The sequence below is a fragment of the Eulemur rufifrons genome, chromosome 8 (assembly GCF_041146395.1).
Source record: "Eulemur rufifrons isolate Redbay chromosome 8, OSU_ERuf_1, whole genome shotgun sequence".
Classification (NCBI taxonomy): Eukaryota; Metazoa; Chordata; class Mammalia; order Primates; family Lemuridae; genus Eulemur; species Eulemur rufifrons.
In genome coordinates, this window is record NC_090990.1 from 72,450,418 (window position 1) to 72,463,268 (window position 12,851).

Sequence of the window (12,851 nt, forward strand, 5' to 3'; positions counted from 1 at the left end):
ATTTTTCTCCCTTAAGTTCTTAATAAACAAGCTTCAGAACAATGAGGAAAGAAACATTGAATTGATAATCAGAAGACAATGGTTGAAATCTTGAACTGGCTTCTTGGAAGTTGTATCGCTTCATGCAAGTCACAGTCTTTCTCAGTCTCAGCTTCAGATAAACAGAGGAGAGCACCACATTTTTCATGAGAATATTATACGATACAAATGAGGGAATACATAAGAAAATACCTAGCAAATATTAAATGCTTACTAACCTTTTACCTATAGAGCAATCTAAATGCTTAATTCATACTTTTCAGAGGGTGTGGTCATTCAATAATAAAGACCAGTAGGAACATTTTAAACCTTTTGCAATCTTCGGCCAGGTTTGGATAGCAATTGAACTGTCCAACCCCTCTGTAAACATATTACATCATAACCGCAATTACACTGTGTGGTAATTGGGATAATTGTAAATACACCAGCTGTATTATACCATAATTTTATAACATAACTGTGAAGGTATTACAGTATTACAGGCATAGGTGTTAACAGGCACAGTATTTATAATAGAGAAATACTAAAAATAACCTAAATGTTCACCAATAATGGTACACCTGTACCATGAAATATATATGCTGCATTTAAAACAGTGCTATTTGTGCTGACAGAAATATCTTAATAACATGTTAAGTTCTATTTTGTAACTGCAGAAGAGTATGTAAAGAATGATACAATTTATTAACCCTCTAAAATATGTATGTGTATACATATAAATGTATAGAAAAGAGATGGAATGGATAACTCTTAACTGTAAATATTATAGTTCTTACCTAAACTGGGTGATGCTAGAGAAGGGTTGGGAGATGAGAGGAACTCTGACTTTGCTCTCTGTCCTTCTAGACCATTTAACTCTTTTACTATGCAAATGTATTTGAGTATTACTTGCATAACTAAAAACTGAAACACATGCCCTACTTTACTATACAAATAATTCTGACCAAAGCCAATACTGGTTGATTGGTTTCTGCTCTGGATGTCTTATTTCAGGACAGCATCAGATGTGGTTCAAAATAATAGCCCCAGTGTCAATATCTCCCAGTGTCTGCTGTAGGCTGAGAACAGCAAAGCATTAAAATATAGATGAATCTTACTGTGACCTTCCCAAACACAGCCTTCACTTTCCAGCCTCACCAATCTTCTGGGACAGAAGATCAAGTTAAATCCTTTTAGAACCAATGAGTAACAATATCTCTGCACATCTCAATCTATCTTTTGGTGCTCAGTTGAAATCCCACCTCCTTCATCAGCCTTCCCAAATCCTCTCCACTAAAGGCCATCTCTCTTTCAACTCCCATTGACTTTGTTCTTCAACTCTATCAATTTCTACTTTCCATTACAGCTGTTTTCATGTCTAATTTTATCTCCTTTACAGGGCCATAAGCTCCCTCATAAAACTGAATAATGGCCAATTCAGTCACCCATTCACAAGCATTTATGGAGCAGCTACCTAGATGATAAGTACCATGCAAGGTCCTGGAGATACAGAAATAAGAATAGAGTCTCCATCTTCAAGGAGCTCACAGACTAATAGGAAAGATGGGCAAGTGAATAATCAATAACCAAGATGCTATGGAAGCACAGAAGAGGATCCTCCCTAATCCACCTCAATGGCAGTTTCTTATAAAGTTAAGCATACATTTACCATACAACCCAGCAATTACACTCCTAGGTATTTACTCAAGAAAACTAAGAACATATGTCCACAAAAAGACATGTTTGCAAATGTTCATAACTTCTTAACTGCATGATATTCAAAGAACAAACCCAAACAAATGTTCATCAACAGGTGAATGAATAAACAAATTGGGCTATATCTATACAATGGAATATATTCAGCACAGAAAGGGAACAAATTACTGATACATGCAACAACCTGGCTGTTGACTCTCAAAAACGTTTTGCTGAGCAAAAAGGAGCCAGACACAAGAGAGTATGTGAAATTCTAGAACAGGCAAAACTAATCCAGAAAAAGAAAGCAGATCAGTAATTGGCTAGGACTGGGAATGCTGACTACAAAGGGGCATAAGAGAACTGGAGGGAGGGATGGATGATTGAAAAAAATGCTTTATATTTTATTGCATTTGTGATTACACAGGCATATGCATTCATCAAAACTCATCAAAATGTATCTTTAAAATGTGCTTATCAATAAAGTTGATTTTAAAAAAGAAAAAAATACATAGCAGAGAACACAGACTTTGGAGCCAGATTGCCAAATCTATGATTTATTGACTGTTAAAGCATTAACCAATAATGCTCTTAGTATTAGCATCGCATTAGTATTCATACTACAGGATGATGAAAGAGCACAAGCAAAGATCTAGAGGTAAGAAACAACATGGTACTGTGGGGACTACAAACAATTTGGTGTTTTGGGAAAATAAATTAAGAGGAAAGATGTGAAAAGAGATGAGGCCAGAGAGGCAGAAAGGCCGAAGGTTGCTCATCTTTCTGCCTCCACACTCAGTGAATAGCTTCTGACATGCACTGGGTGTCCAATCAAATGTTTATTTTTTAAAAAAATTGATGAACACACAATGAGATACCACTTCACACCCACTAAAATGGCTATAGTCAAAAATGCAGACAATAACAAGGTTGGCAAGGATGTGAAGAGCCTAGAACTCTCCTACATTGTGCTGGGAATATAAAATAATGCAACCACTTTGGAAAATAATTTGGCAGTTCCTCAAAGGATTAAACACAGAGTTACCATGTGACTCAGCAAATTCTACTCCTAGATACCCAAGACAAACAAAAACATAAGCCCACACAAAACTTGTACATATAAGAATATCCACAGCAACATTATGCATAATAGCCTCAAAATGGAAAACAATGCAAATGTCCATCAACTGATAATGGATTTTTTAAAATATGGTATATACATACAATGGAATATTTGGCTACAAAAAGGAATGGGGGGCTGAATGATGGGAGGTTGCTCGGTGGGTACAATGTGTGTTGCTCCAGTGATAGATGCACTGAAGGCCCTGATTCCACCACAACAAAATCTATCAATGTAGCAAAATTGCACTTGTACCCCAGGAATATATAGAATACAAATAAAAACTAAATTAAAAGGAAAAAAAAAGGAATGAAGTACTGATACTGAATACATGCTACAACACGGATGAACCTTGAAAACATTATGCTAAGTGAAAGAAGCCAGACACAGAAGGCCACATATTGCTTGATTCCATTTATATGGAATGTCCTGAATAGGCAAATGCCCAGAAACAGAAAGTAGATTAGTGGCTGAGGGGCTGGGAGAAGGGGAGAACGGGGAGAGACTGCTAATGGATAAAGAGTTTCTTTTGGGGGTGATGAAATGTCCTACAATTGACTGGGGTAGCAGTTACACAACTCTGAGAACATACTAAAAACCACTGAACTGTACACTTTAAATTGGAGAACTGTATGGTGTGTGAATCATCTCTCGATAAAGCTGTTATAAAATATGCAATGAATAAGGATGTCAATAATCCACTTATTTGAAGCAATGTTTGATAAAAGTTAAACACAAAGGAATACGAAGCATCTCTTTTCATTCTATTTATTCAAACCCATATTAAGTCCCTACTATGTGTGAGCTAGAGTGGCCACAAATACTGACTGAGACAGAGTGCCTTGGCCTTAAGAAGCTATACCCTAGGAGTAGGGAGAGTGAGGCAGGTACAGAGTGAAGTACCACAGAAGGGCCCCACAAACAAGGGCCATGACCTCCTCTCCATTACTTTGTCCTGGACCTGTCACCCCTATATCATGGTACTACTACATGTTGATTTCTTCCATTTTAAGTCATGCTCATGGCTAGGAGTGGTGGCTTGCACCTGTAATCCCAGCATTTTGGGAGGCTATGGCAGGAGGATAACTTGATGCCAGGAGTTTGAAACCAGCCTGAGCAACATAGCGAGACCCCATTTCTAAAAAAAAAAAAAAAAAAAAATTTAAGAATTAGCCAGGTGTGGAGACACACACCTGGAGGCTCTGCTACTGGAGAGGCTGAGGCAGGAGGATTACCTGAAGCCCAGAAGTTCAAGCTTACATTGAGCTATGATCACACCACTGCACTCCAGCCTGGGTGACAGGGCAAGACACTATCTCTAAAAAAAAATAAAATAAAATAAGTCCTCTTCACATTTATTTTTGGTAGGAGGCCCCTGTGGTGAGCAGTGTGTGACTCTCCAGCTGAGAATCACTGTCTCCCTTACTCTATGCCAGTGACTGATTCAAGGGTGGCTAAGTCAGCTCAGTCAATGAATGCACAGGCATACTGGGTGTTCTGGGAAGCCAGCACTGCTCTTCCCGTTTGAACAAGCACACTGATAGCTCCCGACAGCCGTTCCTAACCACAAGCAAATCCACCTTCAGCTGAAGATGACCCTATGGCCAATAAAGCAAAAAGATAAAACTACCTAAGTGGTGAATGAAATTAGTCTGGTTTCAATTTTCTCCTGCCTACCATTAAGTTTAAAAAGCTCCTGACCACGCCACCTGGTGTTTTCTCTTCCCTCACTGGTCACGAAGCACCTACAAAGCAAGAACTAGGAGTTATATCTGTTTCATGTCTTCCTCTCAGAGCATAGTACTTAGTCAACTATTGCAAGTCACATATCTTGAAAGAACAGGAAAACAATGAACAGAGTTATTAATCTGTTCTTCTTACACTCAACCCAAAATATTTTAAGCAGCATAATTTAACAGAGAAAAAAATTTACCTAAATAAAAGCCTTCCTTATCAAAACAGATGAATTCTGCCCCCTTTATTGATTCAAGCGGAAAATATATTTTACTGAGGAAAGGTTTCTGTCTTTTTCCCTTCACCACTTCCTGTGGTGCCAATGTAGAAAAGGTCCTGGGCTCCTAGGGAAGGTAAAGTTTCTTGGGGTGGGGACCCTGTAGGTGTGATGTAAAGTGCCAGGCATACGGCTGGCATTTGATGTTAAGCATCATAGCAACAATCACAACAACAGAACCAGTGGGGCATACATGGGCTGGTGGTTACAACATGGACTGGTACTGGTTTCTATTCTCGGCACGTGTCACTGACTTACTGACAAGACAGTTAAACATAAAAAGTTCATTGTCAGTAGTAACTGGGATAGAGTCCCTGGGACAACAAACATAAGAAAAATCCAGCAGTAGTCCCCCAAACCTCCTATTTCTCAACAGTTTCAATTTCCTGCTCCAAACCTTTTCTAAATCCGCCATTATCAAAGTAAACTGATTTAAGTTGACTGCTACTTCCTTTCCCTGATGTGAGGGCACCAAAGAATGAGCAGGAAGAGACACAAAGGACCCAGTTTCCCTCCCTTTCTCAAGGCGTCTTTGCAAGCATGCCGCGTGAGATAATTCGTTAACTAAGTTACTGGTTATGGTAACAGTCCCTGGCACACAGTGGGCACCTGGTAAGTGTTTACTGAATGACCACAGGAAGCTAGGAGAAAACATGAGTGCTGGACAGAGGAACAGAAACTTGACTCTCCCAAGTGCACTGTTTTAGCCAACCTATTAACAACAATAATAGTGCATGTCATTAAAAAGCTGAAAAAGAGCTGGTTTGGGTAAGGCTGCTGTCACTCTCTGCCCACTGAATGAATAAACCTATTCAGTCTGTCTGACCCCCATCCAGAAAACAAGGTAGTTAAGGCCAATACAGACACGACTCCCAAATGACTTGTTAGTAACCTCACTGGCTAACTGTGACCAGGTACTGGAGGAACCAGTTCAGCTGCAGACTGTCCACAACATCATCTTGTTTAGCCTTCATCTTTCCAAGGTACCAGCTTTTCCGATCACCCTGAGGTCTGCTTTTCAAAGCCTGACAGCACCAGGGCAAGACACCCTCTAACAGACCTCTTCCTTGTCCCTTCCCCAGGAGAACCTGCATGTCATGATAGCTGTAGAATCAACCTGGAAAAGTTTACTTCTTTCTCTCATTACAATTACTCAGAGTGGAGCACTGGATTCACCTGCACCAATGTTCACACCCACGAAGGACTCTCAAATATAATCAATCACACCTCCTCTCCCCCCACAACCCCCAACACCCTCCGGCCCTCCGTGAATATTTTGGCTTCATTACCTAGCCAGAGGAAAAAGAGTTTGCCAAAAGGCAAACTCATATTTCACACAGGTATCTCAGCCAAGACAGGAAGGAAACATCAAATCCATAGCCTAGCATATAAACGCTCAGCACTGAAATGAATGAAAACCAACGGGACACTTGTGGTTACACTTTAACTCAAATCCTTAGTTAAAGGAAAACTAAAGCTGATGTAGTTCAGTTTATCAACAGGAGAGTTCATAAGGAATTACCATAGGCAAACTGGGGCAGCCACCCCACAGCTGTACTTGCCTTTGGTGGCAACAGAGGAGCAAATGAACTTAGCTTCACCCGTCCCCCCAGGGAAGGGGTCCCTCCAGATGGGTCACCCTCACAAGGGGCAGCAGCTGGTCCAGCCCCCTGCACCCTGCCGGAATGAGGAAGCAAAAGGCTGATGGGGCAGAGGCAGACCAAGTTCCCCTAGGAAGGAATTCTGGTTAAGCCCACGTTTTCGTCACTGCAGTCCCAGCCAACAGCACCCTCGCCCCAGGTCCCTCCCCTGCAACTCCTGGACATCTAGTCAGAGCAAGAGAGCAAGTGAGGGACCTCAAGGCCTCCTCAATGCAGTAAATGGTTATTTTAAACCTTAAAGCTAAGGCTGATTTACATGTATGTGAAGGAATCCCTCTTTCTCTGGCTCATGTTCCTGGGCCTCTGTTCTGCTGGCAAATCACCAGCGCCAGCACGCTGGCCTCCCCAACTCTCCCTCCACCACCGGGCCACCACCCAGGCACACACAGTGACGAGGCATGGTGTGGAGAAGGGAGCCATGGCACGGCATCAAAAGACCATGCGCTGGCTCTGGTCTGCCAAAGGGAAGCGTCCCAGTGTGCGTCTAAGTGAGGCCAAAGGGCAAACAAGCTGGAAGGGTCCAGGCCTGGAAGCATAAAACCTACGAATGTTAGAAGCACCCAGAACATAACCTTCCCCTCAAAGGAACCTCTGGGCTTCAAAGTGTGCTCAAAGATGTCTATGGCTTTTCCCATGGAGAGTTAAAACCACCAAGGGTGCTCTGGACACAAAAGACAATCACCGTGAGAGCAAGGATCCTAGAGGTCAAACTCCAAACTCAGCTGTTCCAGACAATGGTCCATTCTAAAGGTACAGACTAAAAGCTTTAAGAGTTTATATAAAGGCAGGACCTAAAATAAGATTTTCAAAAAGTCAGGTCCTTGGCCCTAAATACTGCTTCCATCTAAACCCAGAGCTAGAGGCCAGGCCGCACAGCGCAAGGTTGTGTTCTGCAAACTGCCCGTACTGGTACCATGGTCTTTGCCCCTGACTTTCTCTGACATACCCAAGATAAGCTCGCTCTAGGCAATCAGGCCATGGTATGTGTCCCCCCCACCACCCCCCAAGAGCAGAACACTTCCTGGCTACTTCTGTTTGGTATGCCTTTGTTTTGGTTTAGCCCTGGCAATCTGGCAGGCAGTCTATTTCCAGGAGGAGCTCTGTCCACAGTGTGGATGCCCCAGGCTTGAGGTCCTCATTCATTTTCATAAACAGAGCCAGTTGCCACAGTGACTGGTGCTGTGAGCAGCTGCGAAATAGCAGAGGTCACCCAGAGCTTTCTTTGGGTTCTACAGTCTGTTCCTAGGCATCTGTGAACAGTGGGCCAACGGGAGCCGCAGTCACGCGAGCTAGTGCTTCACGTGAGAGTCTGGGCCGGGGAGGAACTGCCAACCAAGCTGCAAACACAAATGTGGTTTCAGGCGGGACCAGACCCCACCTGACAGATCTCAGCCTGGGGACACAGGAAGACCGAAGGGCACAGGAGTGGCAACTTCCTCGCTGTGACTTCAGCAGTCCCCAGAGCAGTGAGTGGATACAGGGCCAGAGCAGTGCAAAGGGAAGGATCTCGGAAAAGTGAATGTGGAGTTGGACCAGCACCACTCCTGCATCACATGCTTCCTGCTCTCCCACCCCACAGCAAGAAGCACGTCTCACCTCCCACTCAGCACACACAGGTAAAAACTTCTGGACTGGAGTCCCCAAGGTCTTTTCAAGCCAGAATCCGCCACTATTGTGTTTCCACATTCCCAAGGCAAGACTGCCCAAAGGCCAGAGACCTGTAACACAGGCTGAGGCTCAGCCTGCACCCCTGCCCACCTGCCTTGGTGTCCCATTTGCTAAGATCAGTAATCGTGTGTCTTTTCTCTGCAAAGTGAGGCTTCTGTCCTCAAGGTGGATGCTTTCAGACAAAAACAACAATAAAAATGAGACTATACAAGTCCTAGTCACTCTTACAAAACCAAATCACCTTGCTGGGGCTCGAGGAAGCTATAGAACAGAATTAAACATAAACTTCACTTAGTCTTTCAGACTCATTCCCATGTTAACAGCATGGAAGTAATAAACATTCTTTGGCCCTAGTGCCAGTTCCAGAGACAAGTGATCATTTAAAACTTAAACAAAATTAGGTTTTACCATTCCCTGAAACATGCTTCTATCTTTATCAACCATGAGCCACTTAGACCACTACAAGGAGAGGAAAATAGAATTAAAGTTCCCTAATTCATCAGCACAACTCAAAGGTAAAGCATGTATGGATCAAACATGCTTTGCAAGCAGGACCCAAATGTCTTACATATAGAATTTTTTGTGTTATTTCCACCACTGTAGTTTATTACACAGGCCAGAGGAAACCTAAACAGTTTGTCCTTAGGCAAATAGTTCAATAATTTAGACTTCAAAGACTCTATATTAACCTCTGTTTACACAAAGTAATGTGTTTCCTTTGCCTGTGGAACATCAAAATACTTCACAATTAATTACCTCTACTTTTTAAAATCTTAAGTCTTGTTAAATATAATGGCCAATATATTTTAAGCAGGGGGGGAAGATATGTTCCAAATCTGCTCCATTCTCTGCAGAGACAAAAATGATAAGACGACATCCATGGACTTTATTAATGTAGAACGGTTATTTAAAAATAAAACCAAAAACTTTTCCTCAAATGTCATTTTTCTTCCTGTATTATCTGCTGTTCTTTCCCATTTTGCCCATGAACACTGTGAATCTAATAATGGATCGGCCTAGATTTTTAACCCTTTGCTTAGAAATTTAACAAAGTTAAAATTCCAAGTAAAGGTAAGGCTTAGAAAATTCAAAGTTATTTCATGTTGTAACTAGTCAGTACTTACACTTCTTTTCCTCAGAGCATTCCTAGTTCATGATTGATGGAGCACCCTAGAAATTAACTCCACAGCCTGTATAGGGAAGTGTAAACGGACACACAGCAAGTAGCCATAAACAAAAGAGAGCTTTGCAAATACCAAGATCACCTTTGATATACAGAGACAATCAATATTCCTTTGAATTTGGATAGGAATTTTAAATTTGCAAATTTATCTATTTTCCATTTTATCTATTTTCCATTTTACATTACCCTCAAAATAACCACATTTGACAGTAATAACATTATCAGCTATGGAGTGTTTACTATGTGCCAGGATCTCTTCTAGGCATTTGACATGTATTGATATGTCTATTCCTCACAACAACCTTGAGATATACCATTATTATCCTGATTTTACAGATGAAAAAACTGAGGTATAATGATAGTAAGTAACTCACTCAAAATCATAATGTTATTGAATCAAACGATTAAGCCAAGCCAGCCAGCAGGGTAATTTAAGGTTGGAACTTGGACTAGTAGGCAGCCCAACCATCTGGGTTCCAAAATCAATGGTGTTTCTTCATAGAGAAAACCCTGAATCAAGATATCCTGAGGAATATGTCAATGAGTTCTGACCTAAATATATGTCCTTATTCTATGGAAAACTTAGCTACTGGCATATTAAAGAGGGATACAAACACTAAAGAAAAAAGGAATCCAGAGTCCCTTAATTATATGCTCAAAATTCTCAGCTAATGCTATTCTAATTTTATACATATTTTCTACACTGTCAGATAGTCTTTGCAAATTACCTAAGAAATTGTTTAAAGCCTTCGGAAAGAGAAACTATTTGGACATTATATGTTGAAATTTTCACTACATTTTTCTCCTACATTGTAATGTTTTGATGGCTTTTTACAATTTGTGTTTTTGGCAAACTTGTTTCATTAGCACTCAACTAAAGCTAAGCTCATGTAACACACCACCCCAGCTGTAGTTTGAAACCACTATCCAGCTGGCTGATGTAAAAACTCAGTTCTGATAGCATGGTATACTCCTGCCTTTGATAAGATTAGAAACCTTTCCTCTCTAGAAAATCCTCACATGTCAAAAGAGAAAAGATACTTTTCTCTGAATGTATTTGAAAATTGCAAATGATAATAGATACTTCTCCCGAGATCTTATTTCCTATCCTCTGATAGGTTCCACTTCACTTCAGGCCCAAAGAATGGGCCATGACATACAAGTGAAGGTAATGTTTATTTTCCTGCAATAAAATGGAAATACATTTACATTTGAGAGTGCAGAGTCTATCTTTAATTCTGTCACTTAACTATTGAGCACCTATATGCCAAGTTGTCATGGCTGCTAGAGATACAGCGGTGAGCAATATCACAAGTTTCTCCTCCACTTTAGGTTCCACTCTAAGTAGAAGGAGAAACAGACAATGCACAAACATGCAAGATCAAGTTTTTAAAGCGCAAAGAAGCTCCACCTTCAGGAAAGGCCCAGTAAAACAGTGCATGGCGGTGTCCTGCGAGAGTGGGGCCCAGAGACCTAGGCACTGTCTGCCCCGTCTGGCTCACAGCCCCTTCACAAACTCACTGGGACAAATTTCTGCACCAAAAATGTTCCCAACTAGCTCAGGACAGCTCTAACTACAAATCAGAGCCTTACTTCTTTTACCAACAGGGAGCACCCTCAACTTTGACACACACCATCCGGCCACTTTTATATAAAACATAATTGTCCAGAATTTGCTTAGCTGTTACCATTCAGATGGGTTATTTATTAGCCAAAAATTCTCTGTAGCTCTGCCTAGCAGAACTAGGGGCTAGGAAAGGAGGTTACAGTCAGGTGAACTGTAGCACAACATAAGGAAGGATTTTTCAAGAGTCAGAAATGTTTTAAATTCAACCAAAGGTCTGGGCCTCAGTCAACAGGATATGAGAAAGGTGAAGTGTGTATCAGGCAGAGTTAGAACAGATAATCTCCAAGGATTCTTAAAATGCCAACATACCACTAGAACTCGACTATGCTATATGAATACCAAATCTTCCCAGATTTAACTTACCTTAAATATTACTTTATGATAATGTTATGAATGAGAAAAAAATCCAGATGTCGTGAAGAAATAACCTAAAAAATACCACTTGTTAACTAAGCAATAATTACAACAGCACACAAATACTGATAGCTATAGCTTAGCAGTGCTTTGTAAGTGCCAGGGAGGGTTTTGAGCACTTGAGGCATAGTATCTCATTAGATCTTCAAAACAACCCATTTTATAGATGAGGACACTGAAGCAAACACAGGTTACACAGCTACTCAGTGGCAGACCTAGGACTTGCACCCAGGCAGCTGGCTCTCAAGTCTGTGCTCTAAAGCAGTATGCTCTGTTAAGAAATCCTGTTGAGGGTGGGGAACATTTTCCTCTTCAACTGTATTACATAAATATCCTAAAATAGTAACTATTTAAAGGAACCTTTGAAATTTGATGAAACATTTTTATGATATAAGATAATCATAAATTTCTATTCTAGAAATAATATTTACTAAATTTACTTTACTATGATTTACCAAATTGTAGAAGGTCTCACAAAGTTCAGTTTCCAAATCTTATTTCCAAGTAGTAGCTTAAACATTGGGAGAATCTGGCTCAAAATCAGTTATAATATTTTCCTATGACAGTGTAACACAAACACACACTGCATTAGATATTTATATTTCTGCTAAATATCAGAGATGCCCAAATTGGTGATTATGACAGGGCTGGCCCTCAACTGTGGCAGTTTCCATTACAAAATCCACTTTACAAGAATGCAGGATCCTGTTTAAAAATTGATTTAGACTGATACTTAATATGACAATATACTATTGGCTTCCTCTTCTCTTTTGTTTTCCTCATTTTAAAAAGCTAAGCCATCAAGTCTCCTTCCACTTAAACTAAAAACAGAAAATGTTAGCTCCAAAGTTTGGGATTCTTAATAGATTCCAGTCGGTATTTTTTCAAGTTTATATTTGTAAATATTAATGATGTTTAAAGAGTCTTAATAACCAATTTTTTTAAAACCCAAAGTACCAAAATAACTAATTAACTTTATGAAGATTGTAAGTCTAGATGTAATGAATATAGAACCTGAGTCTGCTTCAATATAGACATCAGTGGTATGTTAAGAACCTATTAACAAATTTAAATGGTTTATGTAAATACTTATAAATATTCACATAAAATAAGTTTACATACATACAACATTATAGCAGAGAAATTCTTGGAATCATGCATTTTTTAATTAGTGATATACATAAACTGACAAAAACATTCAGTAATGATTAAAAATTCTCTTCTTTGCTCATTATAGTAAAATCCAATAATAATTAAAACTTCTATTTTTTAAGGGAACAGTGAAAGAAATAATTTATAAGCCCAAAAAGTCAGAACAAGGCCTTCGAGTCTCTGCCTCACAAATATTACTGTGTCGTATCCTTAGATATGATCTTCTTCATCTTTAACCTTTCGAATATCACACTCTAGAGATTGCTGTGTCTCTCCATAATGCCCAGGTGGCAAGATGGAAT